The sequence below is a fragment of the Bombus pyrosoma genome, linkage group LG11, assembly GCF_014825855.1.
Source record: "Bombus pyrosoma isolate SC7728 linkage group LG11, ASM1482585v1, whole genome shotgun sequence".
Classification (NCBI taxonomy): domain Eukaryota; kingdom Metazoa; phylum Arthropoda; class Insecta; order Hymenoptera; family Apidae; genus Bombus; species Bombus pyrosoma.
Genome location: NC_057780.1, coordinates 7,282,053 through 7,307,014, shown reverse-complemented (window position 1 = coordinate 7,307,014; position 24,962 = coordinate 7,282,053). Strand labels below are relative to the sequence as shown.

The window sequence follows — 24,962 nt, the reverse complement described above, 5'->3', positions numbered from 1 at the left end:
GCGAATAATCATAAATTTGACACGATTAGACGATCCTGGAAAAATCAAAAGGAAGAATCGTGGCCTGCGAAAAGAGGAGGGTAGGTATGTAAGTATGTACTAGGTTGAACGATACTTGAAGCGGCCCACTTTCTTTACTTTCACGCTGCCGATGTTCTTCTTTCGACGCGCTCGCTACTCGGCCTTCGTAACTCGACGATGAGAAAGGGCCTATGGCGGACGCGCATACTTGCCGCTGTTGCACACGCACCATGAGTAACCACTACCGCTACACGGTAAGCGTGTACGCCCGCCGTTCGCGACATGCAAGAGTAGCATCGAATAATTTCTAACGGGTTTTTCTCCGCATCCGAGAGTCGAAAGAACACGATGAGTTTCTACGCACCGTGACAATTTCAACCATTCCTTTGATAACGTATAATAGAAGGTTCTAGGATTTAACATCCAAACTTTGTCGATACGTTTTATGGATATAATCAAGCGAGAAATGTTATTACAGATATGAGTTGTTTAAAGCTTTGTAAAACCGTTATAATAATATGCAGCACAAAGAGAACAATAATGAACTTGCGGTTATATGCTGTAAGACATTGGTCATTAGCTGTCGGTACTTTCAAAATGTTTACCGTTCCTGTCGATATGAAAGTGACAGCGATAAAAAAGTTTATTACCCTACGAACCACATTTTGATTTCATTTCATCTTAATGTATCGATCTAATACTTGTTCGATATATCCACTTTTTTACAATTATCCACACATAAAACTCTAATGGCGTAAAATTGAAAGCGATATTCGAGGATAAACTACTGCTTCCTTTGTATTTTATATATTTGTTATAACTTTTTAATAAAGCTTTAAACGATCCATGTTTATAAATCTTATGTTTATACATTCTATGTTTGAATTTTAGATTTCAAATCTTTATGCTGCTGGAACGTCATGATATTGGTTTTTCGGGAGCAGTCATGTAGCTGTTTGTATTTGCACTTTGAGTCTTGCAAGTGCAAAGTGCAAAGTTTAAATGCTACAACTGTACGATTGTTTCCGAAAAGCATATAATATCATGACACATAACGATCGCAACGTCTATAATGTTTGGCTGTTAAATCCTGAGACACCCTAGATGCAGAAAAGGGGATATTCAATTAGTTGGTAATTTGTCCGATGTACCTACAGAGTAAAAGATGGCCGCGGGAAGAAACGGAAATTGTATCGAAACTGATCAAAGTGCACACTCTGTTTTTACGCACACGAGGAAGACAATCGTCACTTTTTTATCGACCAGGCGATTATTTCGTAACGCGATAGCATTAACGGTCAAAGTGTCACGAGTTCCCAGCTTATGAACGCTTTTGCGCGGTTATAAATATTTTCATCGTTACAATAGTGTTCACGACAATATATAGTTTATGGCGTAACTGGTACGACCACCAGTTCAAGCGTCCTCTGTCGATGCCTAAGTTACAACCACAGAAAGAAATCGATAACTATCCGGGAAACGTCGCGGGAAAAAGAAGAAATCACCGGTATGCAAACAAAAGAAGCTGTACTCGGTTAAAAAACAATCGCGGCGTCGCTCATTAATCATACACCTAACTGATAAATGTAATTAATCGTTATTCGGCGTCCTTGCCGGATGCAAAATAAGCTCGGTCGGATGATCAAAAGACGCGATTTGTCTGACATTACTCTTATCGTGAACGATATAATAATATCACGTAAGGAATTTATCTCTGCATATTCGCGAATACACGAATATCAAGTACATCGTAATAAAAGGAAATTTATGAAATGTCCAGTAGCAAACAAAAATATTATCAAAAATTAGTATATCTCTTGTAAAATCTTGCGTAAATTTGTAACACGATCTTTTATTGAATTTTTTTTCAAAGATGTCACTTTTTAACTAATACCACATTAATTCTAGAAATATTATTTCTTTTGGTTCTATATTGGTTCGAAATCGAGTCCAATATCTTGTATCGATTTTACGTACAATCAAATAAATGATATGCTTCACCAATCTATTGCGTATCTTTTACTATCTATTTTTGTTGTAAGCCTGATTAACAGTACTAAATTCCGGTATATTTAAACTTCAGATCCAGAAGTAATATTTTAGAAAATATTTCATCCGTGCCAGTACTTTTATTTATCAATGTAAAAAATAATTTCATTGTCGGGTTCTTCAATTTTGGTATCGGATATTCAAAATTGAAGCACTATTTTGGAATATCGAAGAGAACTTGAACGAAGCTTCTATTATCTAAATTAACAAAACATAATACGAGATACCCTGACGTTGAAACAGGATTTTTGATATCATTAATTGAGCGACCTGGCCATTGTTCTTTGGGTTCTTTTGCAAGTGGTTACATGAGATACCAAGTGGATGCCCTTTCGCAAGTCACTTTGTAATTCAACGCAGATCTGGTATGCGCGATAATACCTTTGTTTAAAGTCTAGATCGTCGTCTCGATGCGCGCACAGAAAGAGAAACGGGGCCTTGCATGTGTGTTCGCTAGTCAAACAGATGCGTCGCGTAGCCCTATGAAAGTGGCTATATGCTCTCGGCCAGGACGTAAATAGTTACGAGCCTCGTGCCGTAGAATTTTAAAGCGGAGTTAACGTCTGCCTCTGATACGTTTCACCAGATATTCGACGCGTGCACCGAGTTCCCGCGTCGATTTTTTTCTCTGTTTAGTCGCTCTTTATTATCCGTGATTCGAGCTTCATCCGTTAGTCAAACATATAAATCACCGTTAAGTGCGCAGCGATTCCTTGGATCGATGATTAACGCGTGATCGCAACCTGCGCGCCCTCTACCAACTGAGAAAATTCAAAATGGTGAAAGCGTCACGTCCACGTTCTTAACACTGAAAGTATTTTGAGTATGCTTTGATCTAAAATATAATTCGTAACGAAAGTTACGAAACATTTAACTAGAATTACATTTTTCGCCATCTATGATTTCACGAAGATAGCTTTTCTCGAAAAATTGCCCTTTTCCGATAACGAATTCATTCGAATAGCTCCTACAGGCTTTTGCAGTATTTCATTTCTTGTCTACGTTTTTCGAATAAAATTTGCAAAGACCACGATGAATAATAAGGAGGTTATACCATATTTGGTGAATAAGATACATGAAGTTGAATGCATATTCCACTTACGGTTTAGAATTGCTTGATTATAAGAAGGCTCGACATTGTCTTATCGAAAAAAAAAGACAAAGAAACCTGTTTTACGAACTCTCGTAAACGAGAATTCTCGTGTGTTTCTTCTTAATTGTTTGTAATATCTAAATAAAAATAGTATTCGTTCGAATATTTTATTATTTGAAAGAAATTTATAATAAAGACGCTAGGAACTTTTTCAACAACTCGATAATTCGAATTTGGTTGGAGAAGGCATAATATGCGGTATTAAATCTTGGTGGAATTGCGATTACGATAGTTGGACTATATACCGAACGCTCGATGACCGATACATTATCTAAACGGTAGGTTATGTATGTGAGGCTCTATCTATTGTTGACCGAGTGTGGGATGTCGCGAGGGACCGTCTCGACAGAGTCGTAGATAGTTACGTCGATGCCGTTGTTGAATTTTAAGTCAAGAGAACACGCACGTTCGACCAGATGATACATAACACGTAGAATAATGCAGATTAGCCGCAGCAGAAGGAGGCCACTAACGTAACTTTAATCCGACTGTTACGCAGTTAAAACGGACGTCTACTCTTTACGTAAACTTTTTCTGTCTACTTAATGTAGCTACAAAAAGCATTTACCACTTATCTTTATTTTCCAATGAAGCGCTTTTTAATAGTTTCTACATTGATGTTTTAGTACTCATAATATTTGGCATTCATTCTAGTCAGAAATTTTTGTACTTGTATGAAAGTATTGCTAAATGATACGAAATTTAGTATACTCGGATCAATTAATCAGTATGTAAATGCTATTGGATAAATACAATGGCGTGTCAATATTTTATACAAATATATATCTCTCTTCGCATTCGTCAACTACGAAGATTTCTTATTCGAGATATCAAATACGACATATATGATTTCAAGAAACATTGCCAAACAATTATCAATTCTACATTATATGAGAAGTCCCCATCTTACGTTGTAATAATATCATTCTATATTTCTCTGTTCACGGACTATTCCTTTCTGTCATTTCAAAGTTAAAACTGTGTAAAGAATATATATGGCGCGCGCGCGCGAGAGAGAGCAGTTACGTCTGAATCGTCCTTGAATGTAAGTGGAGACAAGGCGCGAACCAGTAAGAAGAATGCGGCGCACGCGGTATAAAGGGACCTTAAAGGCTTCGATACGCGAATGGTCGCGCTCTGGCGAGCGAATCCCGCAACAATTATCGGGCAATGACATTTTATCCACATATTACGGTAAATATACAGAATTCGTTATTAAATTCATTAATTCACCAATTGAATGGGCTGCACCAATAAGAAGGCAGTTTCACTTTCTAGTAATTTCAATATACTAATAAAAATCAATTAAAAATCAAGTACTTTATTAAACGTGTAAAAATATAAAAGAACTCTATAACCTACAATTCGTCATTTGCCGATTCACCAATTTTAAAACAGTCCAGTTACCGTATCTTAGATATTTGGTAAGGCATTAATTTTCCATAGAACTTTATTGCTCTGTTAATTATTTCTATACTAAAAGGCTTATATCTTTGAACCAAATAGGTTGTTTTATTACGTTATATTAAAATACATTTTCTTAACCATTAAATGACATCAAAATTAAAAAAAAAGTCAACTAAGTTATACTTATTTTCCTTTGTAATCTTCAGACATATAAATTTACTAGTAGGTGTACATAAAGTAGTAATTTCATGGCTTTATCCGAAATAGATTCGGACAGGCGGTGGTATCGGTGGCCCTTGTTACCGGTCGAGTAGTCGGGGGTTAATGCGGTTCCCGTGATAATAACTCGATACGTGCTCCGTTCGTAAATCTGCGCGCATATGTTACATCGTTTAGAAGAGGAATGGGGACTGAGGGAGGGAGGAGGGCGAGAAAACCGCAGCAGCGCGACGAAAATCGTATCGAAACGACTTTGGTCTATGAAATTCTATTAGCGATTGCCGATTTAATTGTCTGTATGGTACTGTGGCCGATACACAAAAAAGATTTCGTGTGAAGACTAGTTACAACTATGTACAGTTACAATTGCAGGGGACGAACTCTCCCGACTCATCGACCTCTAAAAACGCTTGGAAAAATATTATCGCATCGCTATTCATCCCTTGACCTAGCCCAGCTCACGCTGAATGAGTTTGCGTTGAGAAATTCCCTGTCGCCCTTTCTACTCTGCCATATTTATATTTTTCGCTCGTTTTCTTAGTTTTTTTGCACAATTGTTTATATTAAATCGTACCTATTATTAAATGTTATTAAGGATTTGAGATAATAGTTTGCCTTTGTGTAGTCGTTAATTTTAAATCGACTTAGTAACCGTTTTTAATTATAGTTGGAAACGAGCGTATATCGAAAAATGGAATGAGATATACAGATTGGCTAACATCACACGTTACGACTCTAAAGTATACAAAATCGATAGCGGCTAAGCAATCCACTTAATGGCATTCCCTAAGCAGCCGCTGAACGTGATAAATCGAAGGCTGTGGACTATTTAGATACGCCGTAACGATATATCGAACCGTTGCTACAACACTAGATAGAAGACAGATTAAAACAGTAACGAATAGCTTCTCGTTCTTACCTGCGAAAAACTAGATGCTCTCTGTATAATCTACTTAAATCTTCGAAAATATATGTACCTTAAATAAGATGTCGAACCCTCGTAAAACATAGAGCTCGTAAGGTGTTGAATCAACAAAATACTTTATCTCCATAAGGAAATCAATTGTACACATATATTCCGTTTTGATATACGATGAGGAAAAAATAGATTCTCGTTGCGCAGTCCTAGTCTTAAGTTCGCATTGTTCTCGTCGTTTCATTCGGACAATACCGCAACAGCACGAACAGAAAGTACAGCCCCGTGTTTTCGTGCGATTATCTGGACGAGCTACTCGAAGAAAAGGAAGTCAGTTCATCTGTCGTTGAAAGTAACGCCCACGTAAAAAACCCATAGTACTAAGAGGTTTTTCCCCGGATTACGTTATCCATTGATAATAGATGCTGTGTCATACGCATAAGCGCATAATATCGGTACTTGTTCGTCGCAAGATCATCACGCGCGGTACTTAACGCGACGCGGAGGGGGGAAAGAAATCAACAGAGTCCGGGTTGCCAGAGGCGAGGGGTGGAGTGAGTAGCGGAGTGAGTAGAAGATGGAGGGGGTAGAGAGTCATAAGAGTACGGGAACAAATAGGTGACGTACGTTGGATGGAGGTTGCTCAACTTGACATCGCTTTCGTGACGTCATACAAAATCACTTTACCTCAAGACGAAACCAACTTCTCGTTGCTGTGTTCACACGATGTCGATGGCGAAGAAATGAAGAAAGCGAAGAGACAGAGACAGATCCGAGAGTAGGAGAACACCCGATGAGATGAAGATCCACAGAGAAAGGGGTGAAGAGACAGAGAGAAGAGAGACTTCAGAAGGGGACAGTCTTCGCAAGCCCCGCTCTGCTTCCACCGACTGGCAGAGGACGTCGCTTCTTTGTTCTTCCTTCCTGCTCTCGCAGGCACTCTCAGCTTTACCACACACTCGGCTGACTAACGGAACGAAGTTAATCGGAGCACGTTAGACTCGACGTCCCTTCGTCACTGCTGTCGCTGCACTATCAGTATATGTACAAATATAATATATCGATATCAGTCACAAGATAACGTTTCGATACAGCACTGTCGTATTGTTACTCCCGGTGTACTCGTCGCACGCGACACCTTAAGTCCCTTCTAAGTATGTGTGACTTTTACGCGAGAAGACGAGATAGAGATGATCGAAGGACGAAGTGGCAAAGAGAGATGAGCGTATTAGATATACGTATATATACGAACGTGTATTATATTTGCCACAGGTCTGTGTATATGTAAGCACTCTCACGGGCACACGTATGTACGACACAGAAGAAGAAAACACTGTGTACGTATGCTGTTGTCCTATCGAATGGCTCCCGCCTGACGTTTGTACGCAAGCGAGGCCGGAGCACGACTGAGCGCGTATGCGAGCCGACACCGGCCGAGCGTGTGGCCCACCATGCGGAGATACCCGACCGAACGTCGTACCGCTACGACACGAGTTCCGAGCCCCTTTTCCCCCCACCGAGCTCCATCGCTCTCATCCTCACCCCTCCGTCCTCTCGTCCACCGGTCCATCTACCCCGTAGTCCTCTACGATTCCTCGTTTCCCCTCCGTCGCTGTTCCCTTCTATATCTCCTGCTTAAACCCGTACACGTCCTTCGGTATACGAGATACATACACTGCGATTTTTCTCCGACGATGAGCTCTCGTACAAACTTCACCACCGAAAAAGCAATCCACACATACGCGTTCGTATAATCGCTACCTTTTTCTCACGGGATCGAATAGGTCTAGGTTTTGATCGGCACGGAACAGGTGTGGACTCGTGGGACACGGACTGCTGCTACTGGTAGGGTTAAACAAATCGGCTGAATGTTAAGCGTCCGATTTATGATTCTTGATATAGATATATATCTTCTAATCAATTTGTTTCCACACCGTATCCCCACACCTGTCGTAATTAGCACGGAATGGTTCCCCTGTATAACAATACCGATCTATATTTAATTGCAACGTCGTTGCCAAGTTCACGAGGGATTGCCCGTGATTATCCACGGTCGAAAAATGATTGCCATTGTTTTCGTCGGAGGTCGCGGAACGAAAGCTACGATTTCCGTAGTGAATACGGTGGCGGCGCGCGCGCGCGCGCGCTGCCTCGACTGGCCAAACCAAATGAACTGTCCGACCGGCTAGGTGGTTTGCGTTTGATTTAATGGTAGATAGGAAGGGTACATTATACCCGATGGCATACGTGGAATTTAGTAGATGTACGCGCGTGTAAGTACCGTAATGCGATATGATAATGCGCCGTGCGCTTTTGTGCGAACGTCCACGTGAAATATTGTAGTGCGCGTGCACGCGCACGCGCTCATACATACGCCCGTCTACCACGGAAGCGCTACACGCGAATACAGAGAAAAAAAGGACACCACTCGTGTATCAAAACGTTAAACTTGTCCCTTAACCCTTTGTTTGGTAATGTCGCCTGGCCGAAGCTTAGCATGTTTCTTTACACCGGCTTTTCACGCGGATCCTTGTTTCCGTTTCTGCGATTACGTTGTTAATTCGGTCTATGCATATTCATTCGTTCCTCGGTTCTAATTCGATGACCTGCTTTCAGACTCGTTCAACCGTTCCGACTTTCTTCAACGCCATCAACCTCACCTGTAGTATGTATCATTTCGTTCGAACAATATTTTACTTAATAAAATAGGATTGGTAGAATAACGTTTTAAATCTCGATCGATTTGCAATTGATCCGGAACGAAGGCGTCAGCAACATCTGTGACGGCCGGTTGGACGAAAACGAAAGCGATCCGGCAACACTCAATCGTACGATTAAGATAGATATTAGTCCACCCCTCGTATCTTTTCATCTCTTCCTTTCACCGAATAAGAAAAAGACAATCTTAACCGAACGGAGATCCGCGTTCTGCTTTTTAGCTATATACGTGCGCACGCGTTCGAATATAATGGAACACAGATCTTTCCGCTTTCCTCCGTTTTGATGTAATCTAATGAGAGTATCCAGCAGGAACTTGGCGACCGCCACCAACCGGCACCGGAGTCTACAGAACAGCGTGGAGAAGGGAGGAACGATGGCGAAGGGGGGGGGGGGGGGGCAAAGCACGAGAGGGTTAAGAGCACTTTTGCGGCGAGCGGAGATGCCCCGTGTGTTTTCTTGCTAGGTCTTAAAGGGGCCGTTGCGTGAAAGCAGCGAGGAAAAGGTTGACTCCTGTAGGACCGTTTTTTCTTCTCCTCCACTTTTTTTTCATCGAGAAAATAAGCCGCCTCTTACTTCCACTGAAAAATTGATAGTTTCAAGTTACTTTCGGCCCTCCATTTGCCCCGAGTGCTCTCCCGTGAAACATTCATCGAGAAATTAGTAGATGGAGACAAATTAACGAAAGATATGTCATACGTACTACGGAACCGCCATTTTGTAAAATCACGTTTGATTCGAAGACGTTGCGTAGAGGAGAGGTTAGGTGAAAAGTAGGCGCGTGCAGAAATAACCGATATGCAACTAAGGAGCTTATCGATCGTTAATTACGTAACGAACTGACGACGAAGGAAAGACGCTTTATAGGCGACCTCGTAATTCACCGGTTCGGGGTTACGGTTTTCTGCTTCTGGTCGCGCGCGCCCGCCCACTCCTATGTAAATTGCACGCGATTATGCACAATATGCGATACACGTCGCTGTATGGAAACAATTACGGGACAGCGAACGGGACACATCGAATCACGAAACTCTGCACCCGCTAATCGATATTTGGCTTAAAATCTGAGACCGGATTTTATAGTTCCGTGATGCAGAACACACACGGCGACTGTAAATCATTCCAAGCTTTATCGCGAATCATTTAACTTGTCTGATTACCGAAAATTCCAAATATGAAACTTTTTATTTTTTTGAATAGATAAAAAACAAAGAGATTAGGAATTTCCCCTAATAATAATTGCCGTTAAGTATTAATCACGTCAAGGATACTAACAATGGTACGAGTAAGGGTTCCTTAAGCGATGTGAATTATTCTAAACTCGCAAAGGATACCTGTACCGAACCGATGTAACCACCACCTCCTCGAGGATGCATTATTAAGGAACTCTATTTCGAATGAAACGGCTACGGGACCAAGTTTCAGTACGCCCTTTGTCTCAAGTTATGCCGTAACGTTTTAGCCTGTTCGAATGAAAGTTATCCTGTGTAGGACGAGCAAGGGTCGATCGGGGTAGAGAGGTAGCTGTCGAAGGGGGCAGGAGGTGGAGGTTAAGGGAGGGGGAGCAAGGAGGTGGAACGATGCGCAGTACGGCGCAAACTAGACGCACCGGGTCCGTACTTGTTTGTACCTAGCGGTATTCGTTTGCTTCGGTCCGACATACTTCGCGATATCGACTTTGCCCGCTTTTCTTTCGTTCATCCATTTTCACTTTATTCCTAGTCTTGAAAATCCTAGACTGAAACTTTCCTTTTATGCATCAATCGTGTTTTGTTTATGGAATAATTGTTTTTTAAACGAACTAATTATTAATAAGGTTATTTGTTATTGTATTTGTTATGTTACATTGATTGAAATAGATATTGTAAGTCTAACTGGATGATTTGCATGCACATATTTGGTTTTCGTGAAAAGCTACTTATAACAGCTCTACAGCTCTTCGTAAACATGCGCGCCTGGTACACGCTCGATCAAGTCGTCCCTTGTGATTTGTTGGCGCCTATAGAACATGGAGTCTCGGCTCCGGCGATGCCAAGACCGTAGAACCAGAATGCACGAAGCGCGACTACAGTCGTTAACCGTGCCTTCACCTGCTAAATCTAGCCCCTCATGAATATATTTATATTCTTATAGATAGAAATATTAAATATGTATTTAGATAGGTCACACGCATTCTAACATCAATAATATCACAGAAGTCATACATGATATAAAATTATGCATTATCGTTATGTATTATCGTTGTGTTCGAGCACCAGATTATATGTCATACTGACGTAAGCGTCTATAAATCAGAACACTGACGAGCGATCGATACAATGGATCGAATCTAACCTTGATAATGCGTTTGTAGTACTGCGCAGTTATAATCTATTGTGTAATTCTTCTGTATAGTTCTACGATGTCTTATTACATTGTAGAATATAGTAGATCACGTTGTAAATAATGGCAATATCAAAGCAGGAGGAATATGTATCGGGATGATAGATTCGACCCGCTACATTGAACGGTCAACGACGTTCTGACTGGTGCGCACTCGCATCGCGCAACACGTGACCAAGCATCTAACCAGCCAGCCGGTCGAGTGGGGAAAGCCTTTTCCCTTGAGTTTCGTGTACTGTACAAGTAATGACAGGCGAGGGTGTGGGAGAAGGTGTATGATCGTAACGTGATGCGAATCGGGACTGAAAATGAACTGCGTTAAATATTTGTGTATTCCTAAATTGTTTATTTGTCGCTTCCCAAAGATTCTTCACTTGGGAAAAGAAGAAAAACAATATCTAGGATCTAATTGACAACATTAATCAATACGCTTTCCAAAATTGTCGAAATTTTATTAACGAACGCGAACTCTATTATAAAAAGGAAGAAAACAATTTTAAGACATACGTATATGAGATATTAATTAGGCAAAAAAATTTATTAAATTCTCACAAAGTGAAATCACTAACTTTAGGCATAGATGAGGCTGAAGGGACTCTTTAGATCTGTTCTCGGTTTTTCAAAAACAAGACGTTCCTTTGCAATCACGTTGAATTCGAGGTCGAGAAATTCGAGCTTGAACAAGTGTAACTTTGTGCGCTGGCCACGGTATATCGCGGTTATTCAATTTCGTGGCAACGAGATACGCGGTGCCGAGGAGAAAACGAGTACCGCTACGACACGAGTTCCGAGTTGAGTCGTTTTCCCCTTCGCGCGGTTTCCTCCCTTCCTCCTTGGCCCCTGCCCCCCTCTTCCTATCCGTGAATGCATCCCATCCTCTTCTATCGTGTATGCTCGTTCGTTCGTTCTCTCTCTTCACCGTTAGCGTTACTCTGCCATTACTATATACCTTCTCCGCTTCCTCGACCGTCCTTCGTGAGTACGCTGCAATTTTTGTCGGTTAGCAGCCAGGTCGGTGAGGCCAAACATGAAAATCAAACTTCAAGGAAATTCCTGATTCCAGCTGTGTTTCTCTTTCGAATCCCGGAACAGAGGCAAAAGGCGTATTCTGTTGTTACAAGATTATCACGTGTTTTATCTTACTTTGGAAATTCCTCAAAGGAACACAGCCATTTGAAATTTCAAACGTGGGCCACTTTTAACCGAACGGTGGCCATTTTATCACGTAGACAAAAATGTTCGCTAGCAATCACGAAATACCTCAGAAGTAAAAATACCTAGAATTTCATAGAACCAGCAATAACAGTTATAGGTTAACCTACAGTATCAATTTAAAATATCTAAAATTATCAATTTAAAGAACTTAAAAATATCCCATTATCATAATTAATCATATAATCTTCAGTTTCTTTAAATATTCAATAAAATATAGATTTGGATTTGAGAATGAAGATTATTAAGCGCGGAAGACAAGGAATCTGAAATTGTTTGATGTATACACGACAGGATGCGCTCAGTTACAAGACGAATGGCGTGTTCCGCTACTTTCGAGACGTTTTCTACGATAAACTTCCTTTCTCTGCTACTGGCCACGTCCTCCTCCAGATATTAAATCTCAATGTTTCTCACCAAGACTTCGGAGTTCAGTTGCAAAGAAAGGGAGAGATCTATCCATGGCTGGGTACTATCGGGCCCCTCGAATCCGAAAGGTCTTGGCTGCTTAACCCCTTTAACCCTTCGGTAATCCCGCCACGATCCCACGGAGACACAGTCAAAGCTTGTACTTACTTTCAGTCCACTATCTCTATCTCTCTCCTCCTCGCGCTTTAGAATCGATCCAATAGGAGGAACTTTTCGACATTTTGAATAGACGATTCCCCAACTTTTTGATTTCCTATCAATAACAATTTATCAATCCCCTGATACGAGCGACTGTCATTATATTTTTTTTCAAGATTTACAAAATTTAACAAAGCATTTAAATACTTATATATTATTGTGATAAAATATTTTGTACATCGAGAAAAAATATTGTAATTAGCCCGTTCAACTGGTCACGAAAGCTAAGCATCATCGCATGAATATCTCTGAATAAATTAGTACGAGCAGTCCCTAACCTTGAAAGCAACCTTCGACGATAAACCAACCGATGTCACACATGTGAACGTTTCTTACGTTTGGCTTTCGTCAGAAAAATTCCTCGACTCTATATTTAGTTCACTCTGTCTCCAAACATCAACATTTTCTTAAAAGTATTCCTATAAGTAGAGAAACGTCTTAGAAATAGAAATCAGATCTTGAAGAAATTCCTCGAAGCGAGCAAATTTCAAAGTTTCAAAATTCGACGGAAATTTCTTAATTCGAACGTAGAGACGAAGCGTAGGTCCGTTGTGTAGGGGCTGAGTAGTCGAAAATGACGGGTGCGACATTGAATAAAAATAGTGACACCTAAGGAAATGGTTAGCCAAAACCCGAGGATGTTACAGCGAGGACAAACAAGCGTCTAATCCTGGGCCGGTGTGGCGAGCTTGTAGAATCGGGCCTGAAACTGAGACCAGAAATAGGGATCCTTCTCTCCTCCCTCAGGCTGAAACGGACTCAGGAAGTTCGGTGGCTCGTGTCTGTTCAATTACAAGACAGCCAGAGTACAAAGCTCCCACCAGCGCGGCAACGTTTCACTACGAACGAATCCTGACTAGCGTTTTTCCACACATATATAGTAGCTCGCCAAAGTATTTTGACCATTTACAATAGAAAACTTTTATGTGTATATCGTGCATACTATATGAACGTTTTAAAATTTCATTGACGCTATGTACAAAGAAACACGACTGCTATGAATATACTGATAAAATTGAAAACTAATTTGAAAATGTTTATATGAAACTGTATTTGCCTCTGCCTTCCTTTCGTTTCGTTTCTTTTCGCCTTTATCCCATTTTTTGTTTCGTGATTTCGCTGCCTTATGGATTTCTTACGATTTTGAAAATTTAATATATCAGATGAATTAGGTCAGCTGATAAAATTCATGAATAAAGAGTCTTGGTTCAACATGGAGGGCGAGAATATCTCTAGTACGACCTCCAACTGGTACCGGACGTGCAAAATTGTTCCGAAGAGATTCGGACTTTTCAACGAAGGATTGCAGGTTGCTTTTACGTTATTCTTTTACTCGTAATCCGTGGTACAAGATAGTATTTAAATCAAATTTTTAATGCATATTTCAGTGTTAGAGTAATTTTTAATATCTTTAGGTAACTGATTCCAGTAATTTTAGACGTATGAAATGAGCCAAAATTTTATAACAGTAACTTCTAATCTGGAGTAACATCTGTCAAATCAGAAGCGACGAAGGTTATAGGAAAGGGTCATCTGTCGATTGGCATTCAATAATATTACGCGAAGACATGGACTAAAATCGTTTGGACAAGGATTATTCAGTCCCAGGACAAAAAGAAGTTCTGTCTTTCTTTCGGTGGCCGGTGAGTAGAGAAGGAAAGGCAGGGACGAAAAGAGAATTCGACGTAGTCTAAAGAGTGAGAAGGACAGAGTAAGCCAGGACTACTCGACTCTTCTGTCCTTGTTGTTGGTTTATCCGTCTCTGTCTCTCCGCTCTCGTCTCGCTCGAAGCCCGAACGCGCTCCTCTATTCGAGACGCTCGATATTTTAATTCCTGCCGATCGACCAGCTCTCCTGCAAGCCACCTTCTCCAGTGAATATCGTTCCCGCTCGAAAGATGCGTCGGAAATACGGAATATCGATGACACTTCGAGGCAAATAATTTGCAAAAAATCAGAGGATTGTCGAGGAACCGCGGCAATCGTTTTTTCCTCGATATTGTTAGCCCAATGAATAAACGATTAGATCTTTCTTCCTTTAAAAACGAAAAGGAAGATGCGGCTGAAGCTACGTAATCCGCCAGCGAAGATCGTTAACGATCATACCGTCAACCGTTATAGTAAACCTCTACTATTTTAAAGTATGAAAATCGAAATCTAACAAAGAATCAAAGTACGTAGATGACACGTAAGATAGGAATTCGAAACTCGTCACGGTATCGTGCCATCAGGGTTAGCCATTACGCTGGAGGCGAACCGTAGTCAAGTCGAATGTTTGTAATAATTGTAACGAACGCGATGTACCGTTAACGGTGTGCCGTTTGCAACGAATACGCGAAGCTCGAATACACGGGCGGACGTAGAACGCGAATACAGTAGGTTCTCTCGCTTCGTAGAGGTGGAGGTTCGTCGCGAGAACGGAGAGGGGAGAACGTGCGAGGAACGGAGAAGGGAAAGACGAGTACGTGTGGTTGAATGTTACTCTACTTCGTTCCTCGAACTTCACCATCGCTTTTCTCACTCCTCTTTTCTCCGGTCCTCTCTTCTAAAGGGAAAAACAGAGAAAGAAAGTTTTTTGTTCTGGTTCGTTTACCGTTCTTCCTTGTACGATTGTCACGTGGTTCCTTTCCCCCCCTCCCTCTTTTTCTCTCTTGCTCGCGTTACTTTTTCTAGAAGTGTCCTTTTGTCTCACTCGTTAACTCGTATGATTTTGTTCCTCTTTAACGCGCACACTTTTGTTCCTCTCATTAAGTCTCATTTTCTGTTACTCTCCTCTGCTCTTTTTCATCACACGCGTCCACTCTTTTTCTTTCACTTGATTCGCCGTCTCGCTTTCTCTTCAGGTAATGCATCCCTTTTCCACCCTTTTCATTTCGCTCGCTCGATCGGCAACTCACTCCTTTTTCTTCCGCTGAGTGATGAGCTTACACACTCCTCTCGTTCACTTTGTTTCCTTCTCTTTCCTTCCCCCCGTTATATTATATTTACTCCGTTCTCTCGCTCGCTCCATCGTCAGACATTCCTCTCCCTCTGTTTCTCTGTCTCGTTCGTTCTAGCTTATTCATCGATTCAGTTTGTCCCTCGGCCACACTGACTCTGCCATCTCTCTCGTCACCTCTCTCGCTTCCGCTCGGGCTCGCATCCACTCTTCGCTTATAGATTCTCTTCCTCCCTCTTTGTTCGGCCTTTATTCGTCTGTTTTTTTCTTCACTGCCGCCAGAGTACGAGCACACGGGCAACGCAGTTGCTGCGTTCTCGGCGTGTCAGTGTGGACCGGCAATCTGTGAACAGCCGGTTTAACCGAGGAGGAGGTGGCCCGATCGATTTTTATGATGTTTCAAAATTCTCTATGCGCATTCTGCACAGAAACTAACCACTTACACCGGCACCCATCAGTTTTATCCGATTGACACGCCCCGAATTTACCCTTTATTTGGCCCTGTGTCTTTCTTTGGTTAACCTGTATCGATTTGGCACTCGACTTTATTCGATTATTAATATGTTGCATTAGGTCATTCGAAAAGTTCGTAGAAACGGTTAAGAAAGATTGAACTAGAACTAGAATTAGACTTTGTGTCATCTATAACGAATAAGTTTTCAAGATATATGAACGATGGCGAAACCACATTATACGCAATATTTATTCGAACGTTTCGTCATTTGATAAAAATCCATAATAAAAACGCTATGAACTTTACTTTTTTTGTATTATGATGTAGCCGTTGCTTCTGTGTTAGTCCTCTATTAATCGAAGTTTCCAAACGATAACAGAGAGAAGATTAACGCAAAAAACAGTAAGAGTTAAATGTTTTGGCTTCTGGAAATTAATTAATGACGTGCGATCATCTTATTCCCTGAATAACAAGTCGTACGGTCGATTTCCATCGGACCTCAGGGGGATCGTTAAGCTCTCGACTAATCTGCGAGCCGACTAACGCCGGGTAATTCCAGTAACACGCTCTATAGAGTGTTTATTGAACTAAGATTTAGTAGAAGGCTTCTCGAGCTCCCAACGAGGAGTTCGCATCTTTTACTGAGCCACTAAACGTTATAGGTTAAGTCGCTGTGATTCTTTCGCCGATTATCTCGCCAGCTTATCGATCCTTCCTTTCAGCCACCACTTCTATCTAATCAGATTACCGTGCACCAAATCTTCATAATTTTTCTTTCTCTGTTTACTGACTTTGTGACATGTGTTTAAAGACATGAGGGGTGGGGGGATACGATAGGCCCATTTATTGTTAATTTTCTAAATATTATGTCACTTGGTGACTAAATATCAGTCGAATTTTACTTGATTAACTCTAGACCGTATAACTCACATTATTAATTTATTTTAGACGCTTGAGATGATAAGATATATATATATATATTTCTTTAACATGAATGTATATAAATAAAAAGGTACATGGTCAATTTAGACACGGATTATTTAATATAATACGTTAAACGAAAGGTTAGCAATTACATTTTATTCTTGACTATGATTGCTGGGCCACTTTGTAATTCACTGGCCTCCGTTACATTAAGCGGTGTATAGCGGTTCGGGGGTCAATTCGCCCCCTCCAGGCAGTGGTTCAAACACTCGTTCGCTTTCGGCTTTGCAGTTAATCGGGTGCGGTTATTCGTAAATATTGGAAAGCGTGTTTAGTTCCTTCCTGCTACCATTTCTCTGTTTCTCCCGTCCTTTTTGCATTTCCCTTGCGTTATTAAACTTTCAGAGGCCGACGACGAATCATTGATTTTTATGAGTGACAATTTTCTATATAGTTCGTTACACAGCGACTTGGTAATGGAATTTCAAAATGTTTTGTACGACACACGTAATGTATTCACAAAAAAAAAACATATATTTTTATGTAAATGCTTTATATAAGATAAACGATATAATATGTAACCGCACTTTAGTGGTAAAGGAGGAAAGAAGACCACAATTTTATCGCGTTGAACGGCAATGGACGTAAACAGTTGAAATTAAATCAACACGAGGTATCGAAGATTTTGTTTGCTGGAGAGCGAAGCGTACAATGGATTAATAACACGTGGGAAATTATTATTTCGAATAGCGTATATACGGGGTTAACCGAGGTGCACCCTCGACCTGCCTCCACCAGTGATTGTAGGGGCTGCTTTGACGGTTCTCAATGGAACCTCGGGCTCCATTGCTCTCTATGTGCCAACCCCTATTTTCTACCACGGCTACTAACCTCTTTTACTGATAGAGGGCCTGGGACTTTCGAGAACTGTAAACTCTCCAAGGCCTGCAATCTGTTTTATTGCTAATTGATCACTAAATCCTCTCTCGCCATCTTCTTCTTTGTTTCTTTCTGCTTAATATCTTTTTCGAGTATTAATATTACATCATTTATCAACTAACCCGAGGGCCGGCTTGGACAATCGAGTTAATATCATTGGGGAAGTTTTACAAGTGGCAAGTTACAAGGACTCGTAGCTTTTCTGAGAAATCGTTTTATTACGTTATATTTTGTTATGTACTTTTACAAAAAAAAAAAAAAAAAAAACTGTTTAACACCTTCAATGCGGAAGACATGAACTTACGCGTCATCGGGATTTCCTATTTTCTTACGGATGACGCGTGGATAAATGAGTGCATGTTATAGAAAAATCGATTTCTGCCACCAGGAACCCCTCTTCGATTTTATGTGCCGCATGTTGAATGTGCTAACAAATACTGCTCGCAGCTGAACGTAGAAGTGTAGCGAATCTAAAATCTGGCATTGGCTAATAGAAAGTGTTCGAGAAGGAAGGAGAACCTTCCTACGAAAATATAATACTTTTAAACTTTTCCTAAATTTCATCGTCAATTTTCCGAGCGTAGTATTGACAAATTTAATAATAAAAAAAAAAATAAGATTTTAAAAATAATAAATCATCTGATTATCCTATTTGCATAAAAAATCGCAAAATCCTAAGGAAGAAATCTGTAACCTAAATCTTGTAGAGCAGCCCAAATATCCCTAATATGAATCTTACAGTTTTTATAATCTCCTGTCACAAGGGTCACGTAATCTCTACAGTGACCACTAAATAATGTTTGTCTTTGGCGTGGTTAAAATTTGTTTGTATTCGATTGAAAATTCAACATTTGAAATTAATAACATTAAACGGATGCGTGAAAGATGTAATTAAAAGGAGACAGAAAATGACAGTTAGCCAATGCTTATTTTCTAGTAGCGTCCGAGTAAACAAGTCACGATCTTTCGAAATCTGATCACAGTGCTCTTCGTGGAAACACAGGTTGTGTAGTAAGAGGTATTGTACACGGTCTTCTGGCAAATCGATAAACAGGCGTTCCGAAGATATCGGTCGTGGTCGTTTTTTCGCGCGCACCTGCCACTTGCCACTTCCTCTATTCTCCTGATCGTTCAGGCGCGCGCTTCATTTAAAAATGATGTCCGACCAACGTCAAATCACCGTCCATTTTATTAACCGTTGCCTATAATTTTCTATAGGAATTTCAAAGAAGATAAAACAATATTTCATGATCTGTAAATTTTTTAATTAATTTAGACGTCAATAACTTAAGTATTAATAAGCGTTTTTTTTTTTTAATAAAACATAATTATAATATTTGTATTTATAATTTAATTAAACACAAAAGCAAGTATAATTCTGTTGATCTTTTTTATTTCAATATCATCTTACAGTTGTTTTAATATAAAATGGATAAAGGAGGAAGAAGCATGTTAAATTCAAAGCTATCATCGACGAAGTTTTGAAGAAGACGAAGATATCAAAATATTGAGACACGCAATGTCTTTCGGCATATTAATATTCCGGCATGAGCAGTATTTTTAAAGTCATGACAGGGTGGAGAAATATATATATATGGTTAGCCTAAAAATTAAATAGGAGGATATGTAAGTACTGGATTTCTAAATTGTTTTGCTGCAGACGACGGGAAACGTGATTTATCGCGTCTTTCCCTCTGTAGTTTTCTATTTGCGATATTAGAAAGTATTAGTGGACATAGAAGTACGTTTAAAATCGTGAACTTTCTGGAGAAATATGGTAACGTAAAGGAATTGGAAATTGTAGATCTCGTTCATCGCTAAGCTCGCTGAACAATGAATATATTAAAAAGAGAAGAAGAAGAAGAAGAAGAAGGAACGTCACATTCCAGAGGAGAAGCTTCGATCTCGGTACAGATCGCGTTAGAAGTGATCCTTACCTTACCAGTTCGACATTCGCCTAACGTTGTGCAAATTAACTGAAAATTCGTGCAGCGGAAGACACTATAAATCCAGAGGCTTTTTAGAGGACACAATGGCAATTATTTCGAATATCCGATATCGAATAGCGACTCGTTAATTTCAGCGAGCAGGGTCGATAAATAATTGAAACGTTTTATTAACTCGACCGCGTCGTTGTGAATTCCGCGGGGGCCATCGATTAAAACACAGATTCCTGACTCTTATCGCGTGAACAGACCGGAAACGGTGTTCAGGTAGACCAAGAAATTCTACGGTGGTAGAGAATTCCCGGAATGCATCGGAATCTTTTGAAATTCTTTCAATACCGGACAAAAGATGAATTTTGAAAGAAAGTAAAAAAATAAATAATACACTATTACATTGAAATATTATTATTTACGTAAAATAGAATATCTTTCTCTCGGATACAATCTCTTTATCTAAAGATCTAGCTTCTAACGCAATGTCTATCAAAATATCTACGAAAATTGAATTATATTTTTATTCGATAACTTCTATAATTGTGGAAGTTTGTGATTTAAGAAATGAGTAATCGGATATTGGATTAAGGGAATCCAGTTCGCGCTTCTGATTTCACAGATTGACGAATCGGCGGAAGAGATGAATTTAAAAAAATAAATAATAATAAATTAATACACTAAAACATCAGGGGAATTTAGTTCAAGTTGGCGATTTTCCAAATTGAGGAATCTGATTAGGCGAAGCTGGCTAGGACGAGTTCATTAAAACTTGACGTGGAATCGGAGGTAAAACAGGCAAAGCGAGTCAAAGAGGTTAAAGACCTCCCTTTTTCCCGCCCTTTTCCCGTTTTGAAGGCGCCTTTTAAAGGCCAGCTTGGCCCGGTAATCGGATTATTTTGGTGTGGTGCGTAAAACACGTTCGTTATCGGAGGAGGTCGCGAGAAGGAGGGATACGATACGACTACACACCGCACACTGTGTTTACACGAACGAAACGACACCAACTACACCGAAAACCGATGAAGACAGAACGAGGACGACGACGGCGGCGCTGTCGGCGCCACCAGCTTTTCACAGTTAGTCGCGCCATGCCGGAAGATCGATCAGCATGGATGGTCTCATGCTCGATATGCTATTGCGCTCGTATTACCTGAATCACGCTATCAAAAACGCCTGATTCTTTCCTTTTTCTTTTCTTTTTTTTTTTTAATTTTTTAAGGTCGCGTTCGACTGAAATATTCGCGTGCTTTCATGGCTGACGAAACTTAAAAGTACTTCAGATACGTTGAGAATGAATTTATTAAGTATTTTTAGAGATTCGGATCAAACGTAGAATTTGTAACACCTTTCACTTTTATCGGTATAGAGTGACTCGTAAAGGTGTTGAAACATCTAACATAGGAAAATTTTACGAATGTATGCGTTATTTAAAATATTTTGAAATTTCATTAGTGCGACTTGATTATTATTATTATTATTATTATATTGATAAAGTTTGAAACCGAGTTGAAAATGTATATGGAAATTAGAAGACACTTTGTAAAAAATTAGTATATGTGTATTATGTACACCTATCTTAAATATATAATGAGTCTTAAAAATGTTTCCACTGAATATCGGGGGCTTTCGCCATGTAGGTAATATGGTTAATTGACTTTAAAATGTTTAAATACATTTCGGTATCTCTGGATTTATTTTAAGCTTTAACAATATAATGATGATAAATACGATAACGATAACAACATAATTTCAAAATAGTTCGTATAGTACTTTCGGGAGCTACCGCATATTGAAAAAGAAAATACATATACTAGATGAAAATACAATTCTTTTGGATGATCAACTAAAGCCTGATATTAATTACGATCTGTGTAAGTGATGAATGCGTTTCCAACGAAGAAGTTAATCTTGACAGAGTACACATAAATGGTAGTGGTTGACTGACAATAAATCATGATCGCTGGCACACGTTCTTCGACATGTATTAATAACGAGCGAGCAGTGGTAGCGTTACACATTAATACACATACGGGCTTATCCGCAAGAAAGATGCAAACCACTCCGACGCTCGACACGAGTCAATTACGTAACCGCAACTTTAATGATAGTTTGATGGCATCTATCATTCCGTTCAAAACAATGATCGCCCGATTGGCTAACTGTGCAATTATGCTTTTGTAACGGTCGGTTAAAAATTAACTTTCACTTCTTTCCGTCTGCGCTGGACGAAACTGGATCCTAACCTCTCCGCTTCGTAAAATCGAACATTTTAATTTGTACTCTTAATCGATACCCTGATTTATCGACGGTTATCAAGTGAAATTTTGTTGCATATTCTTACAACCATTTCTCTTTTCGTAGAATCTTCTTCTCATAAAGCCACTTTTTGTACAGCAGCTCGGTAAAATATTTAAAAAATTGTACATTTTTTATCAATATATAACGTATGTTATATAAAACGTTTTAAAAGTTTATTATCGTAACGAGATTCGATTATCATGATTGTCTTGATAAAATTCGAAACGAATCTAAAAATGTATATAGAAGTTATAAGATATTTATTGCAAGCATACACTTCACAAAAATAATTAAAATATTTAAACGGTGAATTATTCGTTACATTAATAAACCACTATATTGGGTCACCACTATATAGGGAAAATTTAAAAATGCAAAAAGAAAGCACAGAATGAGTATAATATACGAAAATATATAAAAACAAATTTCTGTTTAGTTGCTACTCTCTTTATGTACCATTATAAAAAATACATTTCTGTAGAATTCGCAGTCTACTTATTACAGTACTACTAAGATTTCAAAATATTTCATACAACATACACCATATGTTCATGAAAATGTTCCACTATAAGTGTTCGAATACTTTCGTACGTCATTGTATTTTCAAACAACTTTCGCATGTTCTGTCGTAATTTTAAACTCGCATAATATCTCCTCGGTTTCATTTACAAATTCAGAAAGAAAGAAAGAAATGACGGGGAGGAAGAAAAATGCAAATGTTCCACGCAACTACTGCAAACCAAAGTTATTGTTTATTAGAACTTACGAGTCGGCGGGAACATGGGTTGTATGGTTTAGGAATGAAAGCTATACATTATCCGTGAGATCCCTAGAAAAGTCGATGGAGCCAGAAGGAGAATGAGGGAGAATGTCGAGTGAGGGTGGGTGGGGAAACGAGCGAGGGGAAAAAAGAGAAGAAAAGCCGGAGAGGCGACACGGAGGACGGCTTTCCACTTGCGTTCGACCGTTTTCATTAGAGACTCAGCGTCATGTTTATATCGTGTTATAACGATCGACGAATTTCTTACAAAATACTTTGGTATTTTACGCTCCTTTTTTAAAATATCACAGTCCCCCTGCGCAATAATTTAACAACAATAATAGTGAATTCAGACAAGTTGCGATATTGAGTTTTCAATCGAATAAAAACGAATATTAATCGCGCTACAGGGCAACAGTATTTAGTCGTCAATGTAGAGGTTATGTAACCATCATGATAAGAGATAATGAATCCAATTAGCGATATGATCATTGCACAGTAATTTACCAACTAGCAATATTACTGAGAATTGACAAGTTACAAATTTTAGGATATATATACTGGTCTTTTATAATTTTGCAGCCTTTACGTCAGATAGTAAAATTTGCTTTTAAAACATCATCTCCTTCTTTACTATATTCGTTCATGTTACCCGAAGATATTTATTAATACTAGTTGTAGCTTGCGATATACAAAATGTAAAGTATCGCTGAAAGTGTGAGATGGCCCCGGTGCAAGAATATTTTAAGCTTAATGTTTAAAATGTTATCGAATAAATAATAAATCATAAAATAATCGATAAAATTTGTTCTCTGTAAAAGCAAGTGGATCTGAGAAAGTGTGTACAGTATCTTGATAAACAAAATATCTGTCGAAGAAAACAAAAGTATCCTCATCCCGTGGCAATGAACACCGAATGAAAACAGAAAAAAGATAGTACGAACATAGATACATATCGAGATTCGAAAGGTTGTCTCTAGTCTCTACTTTGGTCCCTGACCTAACCTATCGGAAAACGTGGAGTTATCAGAGCGTATATTGGTTGTTTTGCGAGCGCTTATTCGCGTTTCAATTTTGTACCAACGACCAGTGCATGCGTCGAATCGAATTTTTCCTTCACGAGATTACCTTTGATCATATCTGGACTGTTCAAATTTCAAACCTCCCTTCAATTGCCGGTATATAACCTTAAAAGTGAAACGCTAAAGGGTAATTAAACTTCATAAATCATATCGCGATCAAATTTTATGCCGTGCGTAAAAACTTTAGGCATTTATTCGATCAACGAATTATTCAAACAATTCTGAAATTCTTTATTATAATATCATCTTTGTCCAAGGATAATAATGTTGACTTACGCACAATGGCTCGCGAAAGAATTTCAGGATTTGTAAAAACCTTTTGCGAATATGTATATCGTGCGTTTTGAAACTACTACTGTAATGAGACTCGATTATCGACTATCGGTTATCAATTGTATTGATAAAGTTTAAAACAGATTTAGAAATGAACATAAAAGCTACAAATTTTTTTGTACATGTTTAAGAGATAAATGGCACGAAAAGACACCATAATTTTGCAAAATGGCATTATATTTGACAATAGCGATGAATGAATGTAATTATACCCCAAATATGTTACTATATATATATAATATATATATACTATATATATATGTCGGAGATGAAGGAACACCGGAGCCTTCCTTTGGAACCTTGGGAAAATCCCGTAATATTGTAATTTAGATTTTACAGTAGCCGTAATTAAACGATTGTCATTCTACCTGAGTGTACTTATTTGGGATCCGTGACAATGAGCTTGGGATCGAGGCGACAACCAGTCGCCAACGTAGCCGCGGTCAAGGGATGAACGTTTGTTTAACAAAGACCTTATTCGCCGGGTTAGATGGTCGCCAGATGCCGATGCGTTTCCGCAGTGCATGTTCAGCTAGCCTGAGGACCCGTTGTAAATCTTAAGATTTAGTTAATTACAAGTCCTTCAAACAG

General features: G+C 39.3%; 1 protein-coding gene across 2 annotated transcripts in view; it reads right to left on the bottom strand.

The window, feature by feature from the left end:
• LOC122573091 overlaps positions 1-24,962 on the bottom strand; it is a 92,826-nt gene that overhangs the window by 22,594 nt on the left and 45,270 nt on the right. Inside the window, exon 1 of one of the 2 annotated variants that reach the window (XM_043739027.1) lies at positions 6,453-7,213. The exons of the other annotated variant lie outside the window; for it this stretch is intronic. The gene's annotated coding sequence lies outside the window, so the exon portion shown is untranslated. Of the gene's footprint in view, positions 1-6,452; positions 7,214-24,962 lie in introns of those variants that run through there. 2 annotated transcript variants of the gene reach the window in all.